General features: G+C 48.9%; 1 pseudogene across 1 annotated transcript in view; it reads left to right on the top strand.

Moving 5' to 3' along the window:
• Positions 1-18454, top strand: part of LOC144093532 (uncharacterized) — a 62665-nt pseudogene that overhangs the window by 35771 nt on the left and 8440 nt on the right. The window contains exons 3-4 of the transcript XR_013306298.1: positions 16316-16451; positions 17745-17878. The product of XR_013306298.1 is annotated as an uncharacterized LOC144093532 (transcript). The remainder of the gene's footprint in view (positions 1-16315; positions 16452-17744; positions 17879-18454) is intronic.

Here is an 18454-nt window from a genome sequence, read left to right as displayed (position 1 = left end):
TAAATTCAGTGTTGTAGTCGTAGGATGTAAGGACAGTTTTTCTGTCAATAGGGTTAGTGAATTCCCAAAATATGGCCGGAAACTGCTCAAGCCATTAAGTGACCAGCGTGTTTTTCAGGAAGCATATTACTGAAAACAATAAGGTAAAGCAAATAACACCGTCCATATGTATTGTCAGCGACAATAAGGAAACCCAATGAGCATTGCGGTGGTTAAGCAGGTACGAAAAGACAACCGGCGTACTAGCTTGTACTTTCCAATGCGTTCACTTCGAAGTAGCTATAACATTGCCTGTATCGTTTTTGTCGGTACTACTAGGGTCCCTAGAAATACTTCTATTTCTAGGGACCCTAGTACTACATCCACTTGCACTTCATTTTTCGCTTGCATCCGACTATAGTCACCGGCTCGAAAGGCTGAGTAGAACTTCCATAAGCATTCCCGTTGACCAGCAAATGAACGCGGCAATGTTGTGCTACGACATATAATAATAATAATAATAATAATAATAATAATAATAATAATAATAATAATAATAATAATAATAATAATAATAATAATAATAATAATAATAATAATAATAATTGGTTTTGGTGGAAAGGAAATGGCGCAGTATCTGTCTCATATATCGGCGGACACCTGAACCGCGCCGTAAGGGAAGGGATAAAGGAGGGAGTGAAAGAAGAAAGGAAGAAAGAGGTGCGGTAGTGGAGGGCTCCGGGATAATTTCGACCACCTGGGGATCTTTAACGTGCACTGACATTGCACAGGACACGGACGCCTTAGCGTTTTTCCTCCATAAAAACGCAGCCGCCGCGGTCGGGTTCGAACCCGGGAACTCCGGATCAGTAGCCGAGCGCCCTAACCACTGAGCCACCGCGGCGGGTCCTACGACATGCGGCCAAATGAACATTACTTACCCAGGAGGAACTATGTCACGTATACGTCTTGCGCTGCAACGCGGCTTGCTAGACTAGGCTTAGTTCGTCTCGGTGCGCGCAACTTGCCAGTGCATGGCCTTCGGCAGGGGCGGCAGAGCCAAGGCGTGCCTCTTCGTTTAGTTTCCGTTCCACTGGCCGTGACGGTCCTAGCGAGATTTCTCCGGAAAACATATTACGCGAGCTGCACTTCACTGGCCCTAGGGGTGCGACTCCGCGAGCTTTAATCGGCTCCCTTATCTACATAACGATTTCTTCAGTAGGCCTCAGGTCACCCTCATCATGAGTTCCATAATCATGAATTGAATCAACGAGTGGCATTGCTCAGATCCATATTCACCACTGCTGCTGCTTTTCCTCTGAACGTTAACAATCTTCTGAAGGGTGATACACGAACGAGATTGAGAGTATTGGGAGTGCCAGGAAATGAAATCAGTGTTGCAAAATATTTGCAGTACTATGTGAAGTGAGCCCGTTGAAAACCTTGTACTGGACAACGGTTGCAGCATAGACGACTGGACACTTTCTTTAGCAGTTTTTGACGGAAATTATGCGCAAAAGCACGGATACGTACTATTCCTGCATTGCACCACGGGAGAGAGGCAAATATATATGTTCGGACTGAGCTTGAGAGGAGAAGAAGAGGAGGAGGAAGTAATAGTAGACGAATACTCGTGTCTTTATGATAGTTTCTGGTAGTAGAGGAATGAAAAAGAACATCTTTCTGCATGAAATCTAGCAAGGTATTCCCTTTTATAGGAGTAACGCAGGCGCAGCAGGGATTGGCCGGCGAGCTTTTCATCCCAAAACTTGTTCCATAAACGCAGAGCTGGCAGTTTACAACCATTATTGAAGCCTTTAATGGCTTAGAAGAAAAAATGCGACGAAAACAAAAGAAGACGAGAAATTCACACGTGAAGTATTGGTCTCATAGCCAAAACCTAAACCCTGAGCGTAGTACTTTAGTAATTATTTTGGGTGCCTACAACATGTTAAACAGGAACATCCTGGTGCTCATAAGAAAAGTAAATGAACCACTCGTGCATAATGACGCCAGTGACTCCCGTTTACATAGTCAATCTTTATTCCCTCGGCTAGCGGATACAAACTATCTCGGAGAGATTGGAACGGATAATACGCGTACCTTGCGTTGAGCATTCGTCTTAGCCCATTTGCCATAATGGACGCTGCCACAAGATCGCACACCGCAGTGCAGGGAACTTGGGGTCGTTTGTGTCAGCCTGATTTCCCTAGCACGCTGCGCTTCGCCGTTGAAGTCAGGTCACCGCTGTTGTGCCCAACACTACTGTCAACAAGATGCAGTCGCAGAAATTTTTCACCGGAGCTCCGTACCTGAGTGTGAGAACATGGGAGAACAGATAAATCGGTGTTCACTGAGCATACCGCAGCCATTGTAAGAATACACAATAAGGCAGCCAAAGACGTTTTCGCCGTAGCGCGTGAGAGCACAAGGAAAACTCCCTTACGTCGTGTGGTATTCGATTTACGCTCGCATCTATTTAGGTAACGGGCTGCTGTGCGGCCTATAGCGAGTGTATACATTCCTGGCTGCGGGACAGCGTGCACAAATGTGCCGATGGTCGCATGTATGTGTGTTTTCTCGAGAAAACCTGACAGGGAATTGGAGGATTACGGTGCAGTTATACAACGGTGCCTTTTGTGCAAGACTTCGCCCCTTTGGATTAGGCTAGGAGGCAACGTGTGCTTTTTGTGACCGAAAAAACTGTCCGACCCTCCTTCTGAACGACTGCAACATATTGATAATCTCGATAAGCTGGGCAAATTGATTTTCTTGAAGAGCCGTGGCGTCAGCGTACCGGGACACGGAACGGGAGCCTTCGTGCGTTAGTGTAATGCTTCGTGTAGCGTTTATCTGCGCACGTGTGTAATGCTTCGTGTAGCGTTTATCCGCCCACGTGCGCAAACTACAGACATCCGCAGGCATGTTTCGTTCGAAAACAAGAAATTGAGCACCATTAAATTACTGATCCGGAGTACCCGGGTTCGAACCCGACCGCGGCGGCTGCGTTTTTATGGAGGAAAAACGCTAAGGCGCCCGTGTGCTGTGCGATGTCAGTGCACGTCAAAGATCTCGAGGTGGTCGAAATTATTCCGGAGCCCTCCACTACGGCACCTCTCTCTTCCTTTCTTCTTTCACTCCCTCCTATATCCCTTGCCTTACGGCGCGGTTCAGGTGTCCAAAGATATATGAGACAGATACTGCGCCATTTCCTTTCCCCAAAAAACCAATTATTATTATTATTCACCATTAAAACTATCTGCAAATGTTTGCGTTTCGCTGCAAAACCTATGCATTCGTTGTGGGGGTAAAAAAAATCGTCTGGAAATTTATCGCATCTTAGAAGTAGGTAGACGCCACACTAGCGTCCCTGCAGTCACACTCCGGTGATTGTAAGGGAATGGGAGTGAAACGAGTAATGTCTTTGTGCTGAGAACGAAGGCGTACAATACGTCCTCCTCATTGTGAGCTCTCGCCTGCCCGTATTACACGCGTGATTGTACTTTTGGCTACATAACTTTCACAGAAACGGAAGTTAAGCCCGTATACCGGTGGGTTAAAGTAATAAAAAAGAAGCGGTGTACGGAGATTGGAGGCGTAAAATACGGTACGCTGCAGAAAATCGCTGACGGTCATGTATAAGGAGTACGAGCCAGCTCTTCAATCGCCAGTTCGGAAGACAAGGCGCACCGGAACATGCAGGTTCGTGCTTGCGGTAATGAAATTCACTCCCTCTCGAGAAAGCGACGAAGAGGGGACCGATCCGCAGTCTTCACAGCCTGTGTGACCGCTTATCCTCGCGTTTCATCGTCTTCAGACATTAATTTAATTTCAATGTGGGAAGATCATGGGTATAGGCGGTTACGCGCGCTGTGAACAGTGTGGGTCATGACGTGGAGGACATCAGGCCTGGACCTTAACAAGGACGTCAGTGACGGGAATCCGCCAACTGAACACCAGGGGGACAGTGAGGGGAGATAATGTGCCTAAAAGGCACAAGCACGTCGCCTTGTACTCCACACTCCGATAGCCGACGTACGTACAGTCGGGTCCTAAGTGACCCGGAGCGACCAGGGTCGGAGCCCCGGTCCCCGCTTCACTCTGAATCGAAGCGTTAACTAAGCAGGCACCGGGATTCAAACCACTGTCTTTGCGTGTGCGAGCTCGGCACGTTACCCTCCCGGCTACCGGAGCTTTTTTTTTTTCCTTAATATACTCGGCTACCGGAGCGGCTTGACTGGGGCGTGCATAAAAGTGGCGACAACAGTGATGAGGTGCACGGTGCACGTGTAAGTACGAAGTGGTGTGCTCACTATCACATCACGGCTCAACGAAACATGCTGATATCAGCATATCACCGCTCTGCAGCCTTTGCGATTGCTGGTTACGGCTCGCAGGATCGGCGTTAATCACGGCGGTGCATGTAAGAGGCTGTTTTGCGCGAAAACAGCAGGACGCAGCTGCCATCAAAATGATGTAGAAACGCACCTTTGGCATCAGCAGTCGGACGCCGAATAAGCGGGCACATCTATCGAAATGTTGGCGAAGAGGTGTGTAGGCAGTAAAGTAGCTTGAAACTGCCTGTGTAGAAGTGTGGAATAATGCCAAAAATAGTGGAAAATTTCTGCTCACACTTTGCCACTGCGTTTCAGTAACCGTCCCTCTTCAGGCTGGTGTCATACGGCGGGATCTCTCCTGGTTCGCCGATACAGCTCGCAACGTGCTCTGCTTCCGAACTACGTCATCAATGGCAGTAGGAAGGCTTGGGGAATGCCGACGTACTGCATCTGCAGGCAGTTAAGAAATAGATGTATAAGAATGGAGCATGCCGACGAAAGGAGAGGCTCTGTGAAGAAGATCCGTTGGGGCACATTCCGGAACCCGCCGCGGTGGCTCAATGGTTAAGGCGCTCGGCTACTGATCCGGAGTTTCCGGGTTCGAACCCGACCACGGCGGTTGCGTTTTTATGGAGGCAAAACGATAAGGCGCCCGTGTGCTGTGCGATGTCAGTGCACGTTAAAGATCCCCAGGTGGTCGAAATTATTGCGGAGCCCTCCACTACGGCACCTCTCTTTACCTTTCTTCTCTCACTCCCTCTCTTATCCCTTCCCTTACGGCGCGGTTCAGGTGTCCAACGATATATGAGACAGATACTGCGCCATTTCTGTGTCCCTAAAAACAATTATTAATTTATTATTATTAATATTATTCCGGACGAAGCGTGGTCCGGATCGTCTCAGATCGCTGAATATGCCAGTTCAACGCAATATACGCATGACGCTGCTAAATGCAGATGCATGATGCAACAGTCGAGGCCGGATATTACGAATTACTGAGTATATCGAACACACACTTACGGTCTTTAAAACCGATGTTTAAAGTATAGGAAAGCCGCGTTTTATATTGAACTCCACGCCGTCTATCGAACTCCGTGCCGCGACCCTGTAAGTGGCGCTTTTCCAAACGGCGTTCTTCGATAACATTTCGCGCGCGGAGATGAGTCGGCTGCGTGACCTTCGGCACCTGCTGGCGGTAACAACTTCACGAAGTGAACGTCGGGTGTGCATGAGGGGTCCTTTAACCCATTTCTCACGCGAAATCGCTATCTTGCGGTGAAGCGAACTTATCGCTTATCGGCGGTCATCGCTGGTGTGCTTCGCTGACGAAGGTGATGCGGAAACCAGCTGCAGTTGATTTTAAGGCTTCATTTGTAGTGCACTTGTAACATCTTAGCATAGACGGCGCTTTGCTTCGAAACACCGTCCGCTGCGGATTCGATGCGAATAAAGTTCGGCTGGGTAACCCCTAGTGAGACGTGCGCTGTCATCACATCGGCGGGCGGCTCGCCGCTAGCGTGTGTGCATTGTGTTCTGGCTGCTGTGTCACATATTTTACATACTTCAAACTATCTTTATATTAAAATGTTTCGCTATCCCCTTGGTGTTCTGGATACATCCGGGTTCGACTACAGTGGGAACTTCCGTGCTAATAATAATATTAATTGGTTTTTGGGGAAAGGAAATGGCGCAGTATCTGTCTCATATATCGGTGGACACCTTAACCGCGCCGTAAGGGAAGGAATAAAGGAGGAAGTGAAAGAAGAAACGAAGAAAGAGGTGCCCGTAGTGGAGGGCTCCGGATTAATTTTGACCACCTGGAGATCTTTAACGTGCACTGACATTGCACAGCACACGGGCGCCTTAGCGTTTTGCCTCGATAAGAACGCAGCCGCCGCGGTCGGGTTCGAACCCGGGAGCTCCGGATCAGTAGCCGAGCGCCTTAACCACTGAGCCACCGCGGCGGGTAACTTCCGTGCTTCAGTCTTCAAATTTCGCCGTCACAATGCCGCTGCGCCAAGAGCTATACACTGTGGTGTTCAGATTGAAGGTGTTCTAGCACTGCCGTTGCATATTTTATGAAGCGCCTCACTTTGTTACCCCGTTGCTTTGATAACTTCAACCCACTGGTACAGTTTCATTCACGTGATGTCTGCAGTCCCATCGAAATACAGCTGCTGCCTTTGCGGAACCACTTCCTTAACGACAGAGAAAAATTACGAAGGGGGCGTATTACTACTTACGTGCCTTGAATGCGAAGTCATGAACTTTTTAATGCCTACTCCTGCCTTCCTTTCTAATGACATGCCCATTTATTAGTTGTTGATGTCAGGACGGCGCGAAAGGAACAAGGACAAGAGAGGCACAAGAGCACAGCAGGACAGGCGCCTGATATCCTGACATCAACTACATCTGTGAACCAACTAGCCCATACCAAAGTAGTTCTTGAGTGTGCTTATTAGTACACAGTCGGAAGGCAACGCATGCACTAGGTTAACATTTATTCGGCAAGAAGCTATGCGGTTTCGTGGCCAGTGGGTTGTGAAGCTCGAAGTATTTCGCTGTCACTGTGAACGGCGCTACAACCATCAGGGTGGCTACTCTGAGATTCGTGACGTATCTGGTTAGTGGGGAGTAGCGACGGAGTTACCGTCACACTGCATAACATTTCACGAACCAGACATGAAGCAAGAAGTGTCGCCGAAGGGTGGGGAAGAAGTACGAATCCCAAAACGATCGTCTCGCAGTTTATTCGTTGCTTGCGAGGCCGGCACTCTGGTGGGGTGCAAATGAAGCTGCCATGGTTACACGTGCCGTGAACAGTGGTACCGCACTCGCTTGCGGCTCTTGTTTTCCCAGCAGCAGCACTTCCCGTGCTATAAAGGAAAGCTCTTCCTTACGTCGTCCAGTACTTGCGGCCGCGGTTTTCATACGACACCGTAGCCTCTTGGAGAAGCGGTCGTCCGTCTTACTGGACTGCGGTGTTCTTTGCCCCACGAAGGGTAAATTGCGCAGTAAACAAGGCGCTTGAGGATGCTGTGTGTTCTCTAATCAAATACCGCGTAAATACAATGCGCCGATACTTGCAGACGTAGCACAAACTAGACGCCCCTGTAGCTGTGCTTGTCCGCAGAAGTTCATTTCCATGTGTCGCATATTCTCAACTTCACTCGCTCCATCTACCACACCCCCCCCCCCCCCTCCCCCGCCTACTTCGAACTGAACTCTATGCGTATTGGATTTGTGGTCCATCTTCCCACATTCATCTCAGTGATGGAAATAGCCGCCACACAGCTGTATAAGTCAGCAGTATACTCGTAGCTGTAATATGCGAAAATTCTTTTCACAGGCGCCGTACAAATATATGATATTTGCAGTCCTTGTTATTATTGTCGCACGCAGATCACGAATTACCGCTCACTGCCGTCTATACGCGGATAACGCTGACGTGTAAGGAGATTGAAGCGTAATCGTATAAAGTCTGCGAAAGCCAGCCACATTTCCTGTAGTTATTCGTTAAAGCTTGAGGTTTTGTTCGTGCTACCCTGGTCCTATACAAGCGCGCACACTTTTAACGCCATGCTGTTCTGTGCTCTACTGTAATCACCGTGACGTCTAATCAAAGCAAACCTCTTGAATAGCCTCGGCAGCCCACTAAAACCTGGATGTTCCTTAGACCTGATACAGTACGATTTTCATAGTAAACAGCTGTGGCTGCCTAGGGTCAAATACAATTACTGCTACTATTGTTAGGGTACGTACATGTAACGGGAATACCTTCGGCAAGTGCGGGAAGTGTGTACACGCTCACTAGGAAACATCTCCAGCTTCAAGAGCACGAGTCTATCCGCCGCTTGTACTATCGCAGATAAAAATTTCACGAGTAAAATTTTAGGTGTAGAGACAAGTGCCGCTGGCTCCAGGGCGAAAGTTAAGGCATGCGCGCACAAAATGGAGTTCGTGAAAACAAACGTGCTTCAGTTTGCTTTGTCCAAACCGAAGCAAAGGACCAGGATGTATACTCCCGATATATATTGCGCCTTTCATTTACACAAGGAATTCTGTACAGGCTGTCACAAGTGTTGTAGTCAGCAGTATATTGTTCTTGTCATAGGACGAATGGCCAAACATGGAAGGGCAGCCACAGTAGTAATTTCTCGTCATACGTGCGTAACACGCGCTTGTGCAGGGAATAAAGTTTGAGCATTCAACCAACGATCACTCGGAGATTACGTGCTGCAAGCACAGTTAACTAACTGATTAACAGTTAATTTTAACTATTTTTCTTCTTCGTCAAAAAAATAGCGAAGAAATGTGTTGTTTTTTGTTTTTTACTTGTGGAAACTGGTTATCCCATTTAAATTGGAGCGGCCTGTACACTCCTCCTGCAGCGGCGTTCACCTACTCCGTTGCCTCGCTGTGCTGTTCCTTCGTGTCCCCTCAGCTACGCGAATACCCCGGTGCAGATACACGCACAGAAGACAACTTACGTCGTACTATACTGCAATTATTACATCCTCGTCATTAACATATTGCATAAACACTGCGATTATCCGGACGCATCCGGTCTGCGATCGCAGTTCCAGGATTACATGCTCGCATCCATCGTCACTACGATTTCGAAATCGGCATTGGCGGACAGTGGTTATCTTCCCGCGTGCTTCCTGCGGCTGGTGTCTGTAGGCTATGCTATCACAGGACGGTGCCATTTGCGAGATCGGTTTACGCGACCGGTATGGCAAAGAAGTTCTGCAGAGCAGCGGCTACCCCAGCGGTAACAGCATCTCGGTGTCCCATGATTCCATGTCCAAAGGCTACATGGACTAAAGGGGAGTGCCCGGCTAGTACGAAACCCGAAAATGCATTCAGACGCGTCCACTCAGCGACAGTTTTGTTGCGATATGTGCAGCTGGGTGCGGGTGGGGCTGTTACGTTCATGCGGTTTTGCGTCTTCCAACGCTAATACGTTCTCTAATGAGCCAGTAGAACAGTAGAACGCACATTTAAACGCAATAGCAATTACCTCATCGCGTTGATGCTTGCCATCACGACCGCAGTATACTCAGTACAAGTACAGCGCCCACGAGTGATGACTGCAGTGACGTTTCGAGAAGGTAGCAAAACCAGGACTTGGCGTTAAGACTGCAGTCCTGAATACTTCTTTCAAGCACTTTTTTTTTTTCGTTAGCACGGTGGGGGATGTGTACCAACGCTTCGGTACTGTAGTGCACTAGAACCAGTCTATGCCTATGACATAAAGGCCGACATGAATTATGTGCTTCCTTCGTGTCCGTGCCACAGAGACGGATGTAGGAGCGGCATCCGCATTCCCAGATGCATCACAATCGAATGCTGTTCATTTATGAGGAGAATTCGCGGGCTTGCGTTCTTACAGAAGCGCTCGTTGCGACATGCGTGGAGTGTCGAGCGAATTGCCTTGTGTCTTTCTCTGCACATCTCCAGGCCCGCTGTTTCCCAAAACATGCACCATATGTAGACAAGGACGTGAATTGCTTCGCATGCTTTAGAGATCTCAGCCCTTCCGTACAAAAATTTCCCTTCTGTTGTTTCAGTTCATTTCTATGGTGAGTGAGCCTGCTTTTACATTTCAAACTTCGTGGTAACAACGTGTATATATGCTCCGACAAGACAGAGCACACAGAGTGCTGGGCAAGAAGGCCGTCCTCCTCTCCTCATCACATATTCTGCGCGTACCTACTGTAGGGCCCCCGACCAGAGGGCGTCAAAACAACGAATTTTGAAGTCGTGCAGCTCATATCTGGCCTCGAAACCGAAAACAGTACGGCCGTGCACAGAAGTCCGCACGCCGGGGTTTATGGAGATAGCCCTGCACTTCTTTATTGTCGCGTGTCTAGTGCCCACTGTCTTTCGTTCGGCCGCAAACCCCAAGGAGTCACGTTTTGAATGGCTTGTCGACCTCTTTTGTGTCCTGCATCGCCTAGCGTTGTTTCAAAAACGTCGGCTGCAGAAGAGGGGTCATTGAGGGGCGGGTTTCTGAGCGACTTCCGGCTTAATCTCCAGGCTCTCCTTTTGTGCTGCCGACGTTTTCGACTGCTCCTTCCGCTCTCCCTGCCTTTCTCTGCATTGCGCCAGGGGCGTTTTTCTTCTTGTCCGTGAAACATCAACACACGCGGCTCTTTCTGTGTCCTAGCTGTTTGAAAGGCGCGTGGACAGAATTGAGCAGTGCTGGGAGCGTCGCGAAAAATATGCGAGAATCTTCAAATGTCTGTGGGCGGGGTGCAGCCTGCACTCAGATATTCCGAGCATGAACGGGAGGATTGCGGTGGGTACAAATAACACAGTTACTTTTTGCGCGAATAAGTGTACAGCGCTGCACTTCGCCGGTAATCACTACAACGTGCATATGTTAGCGTTTCACCATTGCCATGCAACGACAGTGAAGTACGACTACTCGGACGTAGGATATACGTGGTGGTGTACAAGAATACGTTATGTACGCTGTGTAGGGGGAAGAAGGTGAATTCAGGGCACTCATTTGAATTCATTCATCCTTGACAACGCAAACCAATGCGGTAGCCTAGCAGCACTAAGGATTGTCTGTGGTCACGCCACTGTAACGCATCCTGCTCTGTAGCCGATGTGTTACGAGGTAGCGTTCAAGGGCTCTTACACAATTACCCGTATCAAGGAAGCTTTGGCGTAGCTCCTACCTGCTGCCAGCACACCATATGATAACCGGTAATTCACTGACGTCATCGCAAAGCAATGAATGTCATTCAAGGCTATGGTACTCCGATTAACGTGCGCCTAGTAGGTGCTACGGTGACTGCTTTGCTGGCTTTTAGGTTCAAGGAATGGCAGAATGTTTCGAAGCTTTGGACGCGCTAGCCTTCCCAAATTCGGTCATAAAAAGCATTAAATAAGGCAGTATACTTTGCAAAAACTGCGGAAAGCGGAAGACAGGGCGCACTCACGTGTGGACAGCATCTTTGCTGCCTGTCCCTGTTCTGTTCTGAACCTCGAACTTACGCCGAAATGAAGCTCATTTCACTGTACTGCTTTCCGCTCACTCTACAAGCGTATTGTCACGTGCGGCGTGAGTGGAAGGATTGATTACTTTATCCCACATGCTTGCGTCAACTATTGCATAGCATGCATGTAGTTACAGTAACGTTAACGCTTCACAACGTCACGGTAACATGGTCGCTAGGGCCTCAAACAAAATTAAGACAGCGGAGAAGCCAACGCTCGCGTCAGCGCAGTTGTACATGACACGCTGTACTTTAGCATGATAGCTCTGACGTAGAAGCCTGTTGTGTCGGACCCTGAGGACCATACATGAACAGGGCGGCTCGTTACGTCATCCATTTACTCCTATTACACACGTTCCTGTATCGCACGCTTCACAGTACTCCGATGAACAGAATAACTAAACTAGGCGCATGGCTGATTCACTAATATATCGCGAATTGAAGACTTCAGTTTACCATTCGGCGCGTTCTTAGCGGTCTTTCGCCACAGCTATACTTGCGCAAATTTAAAAAACAACAACACAGTTATCGTCTAATGAAAACTGCCTTATACTGACAGAAGGCGTTCGCCACGGCGCATGAGCACAGAGTAATAGGAAGTGGCTCTTCGCGCGAGTGGCGAAAAACGGGAAGATATACTTCGTCCTGTCCCAGCATGCACTCGTGTCTGAACTTTCCATTTCTGCGGAACTACCGGTACGGAAGTCCGCGCAAAGCTTCGTACATTCCGTGCACTGCATAGTACTGCTGTTATGAAGCACCGTAAGCCAGTCATCAAAAAACATGAAAACGGCGACAGCCACGAAGAGAAGAAACGAACGGCATCTCGTCGCTATGACGCTGTGAGCGTGAAACACGTGCATCATTAGTAGGCTCATGCGTTGCCCGCTTGCCACGGCAGGCTCGTGACGACTGGCCGAGGCGAGCGACTGCGGCGCTCATCAGGCGCTCGCTCGGGAGGTGCTCCAGCGAGATGCGGCTCGGCGCGCTCGGATCGTTGGCGCAGCCTTCCTTTTGTTCCCCCCCCCCCCCCCCCCCCCCCTGCCCCCCAGAGGGCACGGGTCCAAAGCTCACACCTCGCCACTCTCCGTCTCTGCGGAAGACGATCAAGGGGAGCCAAAAGCAGCACTCGCAAGCATTGTCCGCCGCGCGGGAAGTGAAAGCGCACAGATCGTCAGTACGCCTCTGTGGACGGTCCTTTGTCTGCGCTCGTCGCACTGTCAGCGTAGCTGGCCGCAAATGCCACGTGCTTCGGAAATCCGCTCTTCTCTAATCGTTATGCTCGCCGCGTGGCGTAGGCGAGGGTAGTGACAGCCACTAACTGGACATTACGATCCCGTGACTTCCTTATGTATACCTCCGTAGCGGTATAGATGATGGAAGCGAACAGTCTCCGAATCCAAGGAGTATAGGGGAGGTATTTTGTATTTTCCTTTAATTTATGGTGTCTATCAATGGGAGATTAATAGGGTAATTATTGTAAAGATAATTCATTAGAAAGCAGAATAAAACGTAATCACATGCCGTCGGTGGGATCCCAACCCACGACCTCTGATTTTCGCGTCCGGTCCTCTACCAACTGAGCTACGGCGGCGGCTGTCCAATCTTGTGCTTTCGGAGGTAGTTATGTGCAGTGCAACGGAACCTTGAGTGTGTTCACCAGCGCCACACTCGTCCATACCGGCGGACGTAGTAGGTCCTGTATTACCGCCAGTGCCACGTAGGAACGTGGTCGAACGGTGAGGACTGAATCTGCGGCGAGAACCCTATTATGCCACGTATAGCATTAAGACTGCCAGAATCGAGGCCCCCCTCAGCCATTGAACCTGCGAACTGTCGCATCCCTGTGATTGAAACTGGCCCATATTTACTGCGAAAAACTACAAGGCAGGCTTCCGGGGACACGAAAGGACAGCACACGACAAAACAGCATGCGACAAAACAGCGCACACAAAACAGCACAGCGACAAAACAGCACAGGAAAAAAACGGCGCAGCGACAAAATAACACAAGGAAAAAACAGCATGGCGACAAAACAGCACAGGGAAAAACAGCACGCCGGACAAAACGGCACAGCGACAGAACAGCACGTCGACAGAAGAGCGCAGGGAAAAAACAGCACGACGAAAGAATAGCGCAGCGCAGTACGGTGCAGCGTTGTAGAGGCTGCTGCAGTGGTCGAGTGCTCCAAGGCAGCGGGAAGCGTAGCTGTTTGTTTGTAGACTGTTTGTAGCCTTTTTAAAAGCTGTTCTTTCGTAGCGCGCAGTCTTCGGCACAACAGTGGGTGCGTCGGTGTCGTAATCAGTGCGAACATCGCTCTTTAGTAGTTCTGCACTCGTCCTAAGCTGTTTCAACAGTACTCGTATGCGCACAATTTCTGCAGTGTACTTCACCGCAAGGACCGTTTATGGACAATCTGATTTCATTTAAACCCGCAGTCCAGTTTACAATGGAAAAGGAAATCGCTGCAAGGATCGCTTCTCTTCACGTTATCGCTTTCTGGGCTAACGTTCGGCATGCCGCTACCGTTCACCACAGGCTTACACACGCGTGGAAGTACTGGAATTTTAACTCTGCTCATCCCGTTCGTCATAAACGGTTCGTCGTATTATTCTAGGGTCCTGTTTGTGTCCCAGCCCCGTAATGCGCTCTTAAAGGTGAAGAAAGTTCGCGTTGACCTCGCATGCAATGTGTACCCATGACAGCCCCCAGAACATCACTCTCTGCAACCTGCACAGCCCCGGTTCCTCAAACAGCACGAGGGCGCAAGTGTTCTTTGCGCCCAGGGAACAAGCGAGGCTCTCGCGCAGATTTCCTCTGAATACCAAGTTCAGCTTTCTCGGGCAAAAAAAAAATTGAAAATTGGAGAATTGTATGTAAGAGACCCGCCGCGGTAGTTCAGTGGTTAGAGCGCTCGGCTACTGATCCGGAGTTCCCGGGTTCGAACCCAACCGCGGCGGCTGCGTTTTTATGGAGGCAAAACGCTAAGGCGCCCGTGTGCTGTACGATGTCGGTGCACGTTACAGATCCTCAGGTAGTCTAAATTATTCCGGAGCCCTCCACTACGGCACCTCTTTCTTCCTTTCTTTCACTCGCTCCTTTATCCCTCCCCTTACGGCGCGGTTCAGGTGTCCGCCGATATATGAGACAGATACTGCTCCATTTCCTTTCCCCAAAACCAATTATTATTATTATTATTATTATTATTATTATTATTATTATTATTATTATTATTATTATTATTATTATTATTAGTAGTAGTAGTAGTAGTAGTAGTAGTAGTAGTAGTATTGTTGTTGTTGTCGTCGTCGTCGTCGTTGTTGTTGTTGTTGTTGCAAGACACTGTTATGAAAATATTGAAGGTAATTCTTATATTATTATTCTTAATTATTCTTATATGTAGTAAAATCATTTAAAGTGTTCGCAGCAATAGCATCGCGCAGTTAAGACTGCCATAGAAAACCAACGGGGAACGCTTTTGACGATAGCAAACACGTGAATAGAAAAAAACTACAAGACGGCCGTCGGGCGATATGCGGATATATTAAATGTTATCGTGAAATCTTGAATTGTATGAAAAAATTGCGTTCATAAACGATTTCCAGCTCAAAAATGCGTTTGTCCAGAATTGCTAGCTTTGGACGTGAGCATTGCCGTACATCAAGCTCACACAACTGCTTTGTCATGCAAAAGACCGTCTTAAACGCCCACGTTACCAGGGAGTAGCATAGTAGGGCCCTTGCAGAGACTGTGATGCGTCAAACATTGGCTGGTCAGGAAACTTGATAGGAATGAGCAAACGAGCGATATCATCAAAAGCCGCGTGCCCTGCAACGCCCTGGCAGAGCATGCCCAAGTGATGAAACACATCATAGACTAGAAAAACGCCGCAGACTCGGACACGGAGAACTGTTCATCACGTTCGCTCTCACAATCGTTGCATACAGAGACGATTAAGAATGTTGTTAACAGGACGCAGGGAAATCTCCCTAATGTCTAACTACGTCCGCTCACTGCGACGCCGCGCGCACTTATAAAAAGCGAACCCATACCATTCGTCATCAATGTGAACGAAGGACTCGAATGGGTCCCGCAAACGTGAATATCATGCAGGTTCTTGCACGCGGCTATGTACTCGCTAATCAATAGCTGCGATATGGTGACAGTCGCGCGCTGCTCCGCAGTACTTGCGAATAACGCGGTAAATTCTGGAAACTTCTTATTGCGGCGTGGAAAGTGCGGCAGCTAATAGTGCATGGCACGTGCATCATTCCCGATACAGTGCCGGTATATGTAGTGCACGGACAATTTGAGACATCGAGTGCACACATCACGCGAAAAAATTACGGGTGACCGCTAACGACACTAGGTTCCACGCTCTGAGGGTGCCGATCTGTGAAAACACCTCAAAATAATTAGTGCTCTTTGTATGCCTTGCGACAGCGCAACAGCAATGCGGAGTGCAGCCACATTCAGGAATCTGTTGCGACAGCTACGCTACCTGGTAGGTCTTTTAGCACCGATATTCTTCAGCCTGCGAACTGAGAGAGCGATCCAGTGCACTCCTGCTTACTGCAAGAGTGCGAGAGGAGCAAATGACGCCCGGTGCTTCTAGTCCCGAGACTGCGTCACAGTTCAAGCACAACCAACTACGCAGCTATTGCCGGTATACATGTGCGAGAAGACCTCGCGTATTTGCTGATGGATGTGGTGTATATTTCAACCGTATGCAACATACATCTGCTCGAAAACTCGACCGACAATATTGACCAAATAGCGCCAAAAATTCATTCTAGCGTTAAAAATAAAAGTCTTCCTTAGAGTAAGCTTATGCAGCCTGCGGTGTTGGAAGCGTTGAGACAACTGTAAGAATGAATTGACCAGAATGGGCATCTACTCGTCTTCGGTTTACTGTAAGCCCGTCGTTCTTTTGTACCTGTACGCCGTCCAGCAGTTGCATCAGCACCGTTCCTCGGATGCACGCAGGCAAGCCGGAGCTCGGTGGGCAACCTGTACCTGAAGAAGACGGACCTGAGGTCGGAGGGCCAGTACGCATGCGAGGTGTCAGCCGACGCGCCCTCCTTCCAGACAGTGCGATCTGAGAAAGAGCTCAAGGTGTACGGTAAGTTTAACAGTACCTCTTGCTGGGCTAGTTGGTGGAACACTGTTTAACAAAGGTGAAAACAGCGCTAAATTTGACACAAAAGACGGACAGGACACCGCCCGTCCTGACTGTCCTGTCAGTCTTTCTGAGCGGTTTTTGTCAAATTTAGCGCTGTTTTTACCTTTGTACGGCAAGTGACAGACCGAACGTCTACTGGGGTGAATGAGCCGCCTACTGTGAGGAACAATAGGAACGTTTCGTCTGTTCATTCTGCACGAGCAATAGCAAGGCTTAATACACGCATGCAAATAACGGGGGATAGCCGCGTGTAATGCAGTGTACAGCCATTGTTAAAATTATAGAGCTTGTCGTCTTTGCTTCTGTGTCATGGTGTGACGACATGCAATCTTACACCACCAGCGCACCAAACCCATTAATGTGCGAGGAATTCTCGTACTCACGCATGTGTGCCGCGCTACACGTGGGCTGTATATTTCTGAAGAAGACTGTACACGCTAGCGAATAAGTGCGTGTGGAGTTGCGTAGTCTTGAGCAACAGGCAACAGAATTCCACTCTGACGATAGAAACCAACCAGCATTGTAACAAACATTTCGCATCATGTTATCGAGGGCGGAATAGAAAAGCTCGGTTACTTCCTGCACGGCTTTCGTTTAGCTTTTAAAGATACAGGTAATGAATCCGTGCAAGATCAGTACTTTCTCGAGAATGAAGCTGCTCCGATAGGTGCAGGTGGTGTCAGACGGGCTCAACAGCATCCGTGTTTGCCGGCAAGCCAGACCTCGGTAACAGCAGGAAGCATGGTGCGCATAATAACAGCGCGTGTGCGTGCTTGCGTTCGACCGTGAGGAATGACCATTAGGGTATAGAACAACCGCAAACCAAAGTTCAAATTCATCAAGAATGGCAAGCTTTGGTGCCGTGTACTCTGTATATAGTGTCATGGAGCGCGCCACTGTGAATGTCTCAGCAGCTCTTAAATTCCCACGACCCACAAAGCACGAGCCCAGTAACGGAATTTTTGTGTAGACGAAATGGTAAGCGAGTTTATCATGATCATTCACCTGTTACTGCCTAAGAAGTACAATTGAAACGCTCATTTCAAGGCGGCTGTGTTAGACATCAAATGAATAATCGCTTCCCTTTTTGAGAAGGTTCTTTGTGCGCTGGTGGTGTCTATACTGCCAAACCTGTACGCTGTAAAGTTGGAGATGTGGTGTAAGAAGCAGTATTTCTATTGCCTTCCCAAAAAGGGGACGTCTGTTTAATGCTTCTTCTGTCATCCATCGCAGTGCTGCCAAAAGAAGGGCCGGAGATACGGGGAACGAAGCCCCACTACAGAATCGGAGATTTGGTGAATGTGACCTGCTACGCCGCGGCAACGAAGCCACCAGCAGTGCTGACCTGGTCCATCAACGGAGACCAGGTTGGTAAGAGTCATTCATACCAGTGTCAGATTCGGCTTAGTTGTCACAACGTTGAAGATTGCGCCTGTCCGGAAACGTCCATACGTGTGAAGCTATGATATCATAAGTGACTGAAGATTACGTTTCCGCAGATTGAAGTTACTGCAGCGCTCACGGTGCGACTGAGTAAAAAGTAGTGAGGGTGTAAGCTACAAGTGTGGAATTCAGCGCCCCCTACTGTGTTTGTGTGGACGTCCATACGCCTTCGGAACGCTTATGCGCGAACGTACTACGCGCAGTAGTTCCACCACTCGTCCCAGGCGCCCACGCCTCGAGACCGAGGAATCGTCTTCAGTTCTTGTATGGCACAATTAGTTCTCTGTGCTTCAATTCGCACCCCTTCGTTAACACCGGAACATATCTGCATAGAACATATCCTGTACGCCACGTGTCGGTTACGATCCGCGGATTTAATCACGTGATATTAGATGCGCACACAATGCGAAGGTTCTGATGAGAGGGCTACACACCGCTGTTATTCATAAACATGGCACTTCCGGGCTGCACGCTGATATCGCTGTCTACAACGCTCTATC

Source organism: Amblyomma americanum, chromosome 6, assembly GCF_052857255.1.
Source record: "Amblyomma americanum isolate KBUSLIRL-KWMA chromosome 6, ASM5285725v1, whole genome shotgun sequence".
Classification (NCBI taxonomy): Eukaryota; Metazoa; Arthropoda; class Arachnida; order Ixodida; family Ixodidae; genus Amblyomma; species Amblyomma americanum.
This window is presented reverse-complemented; position numbering and strand designations above follow the sequence as displayed.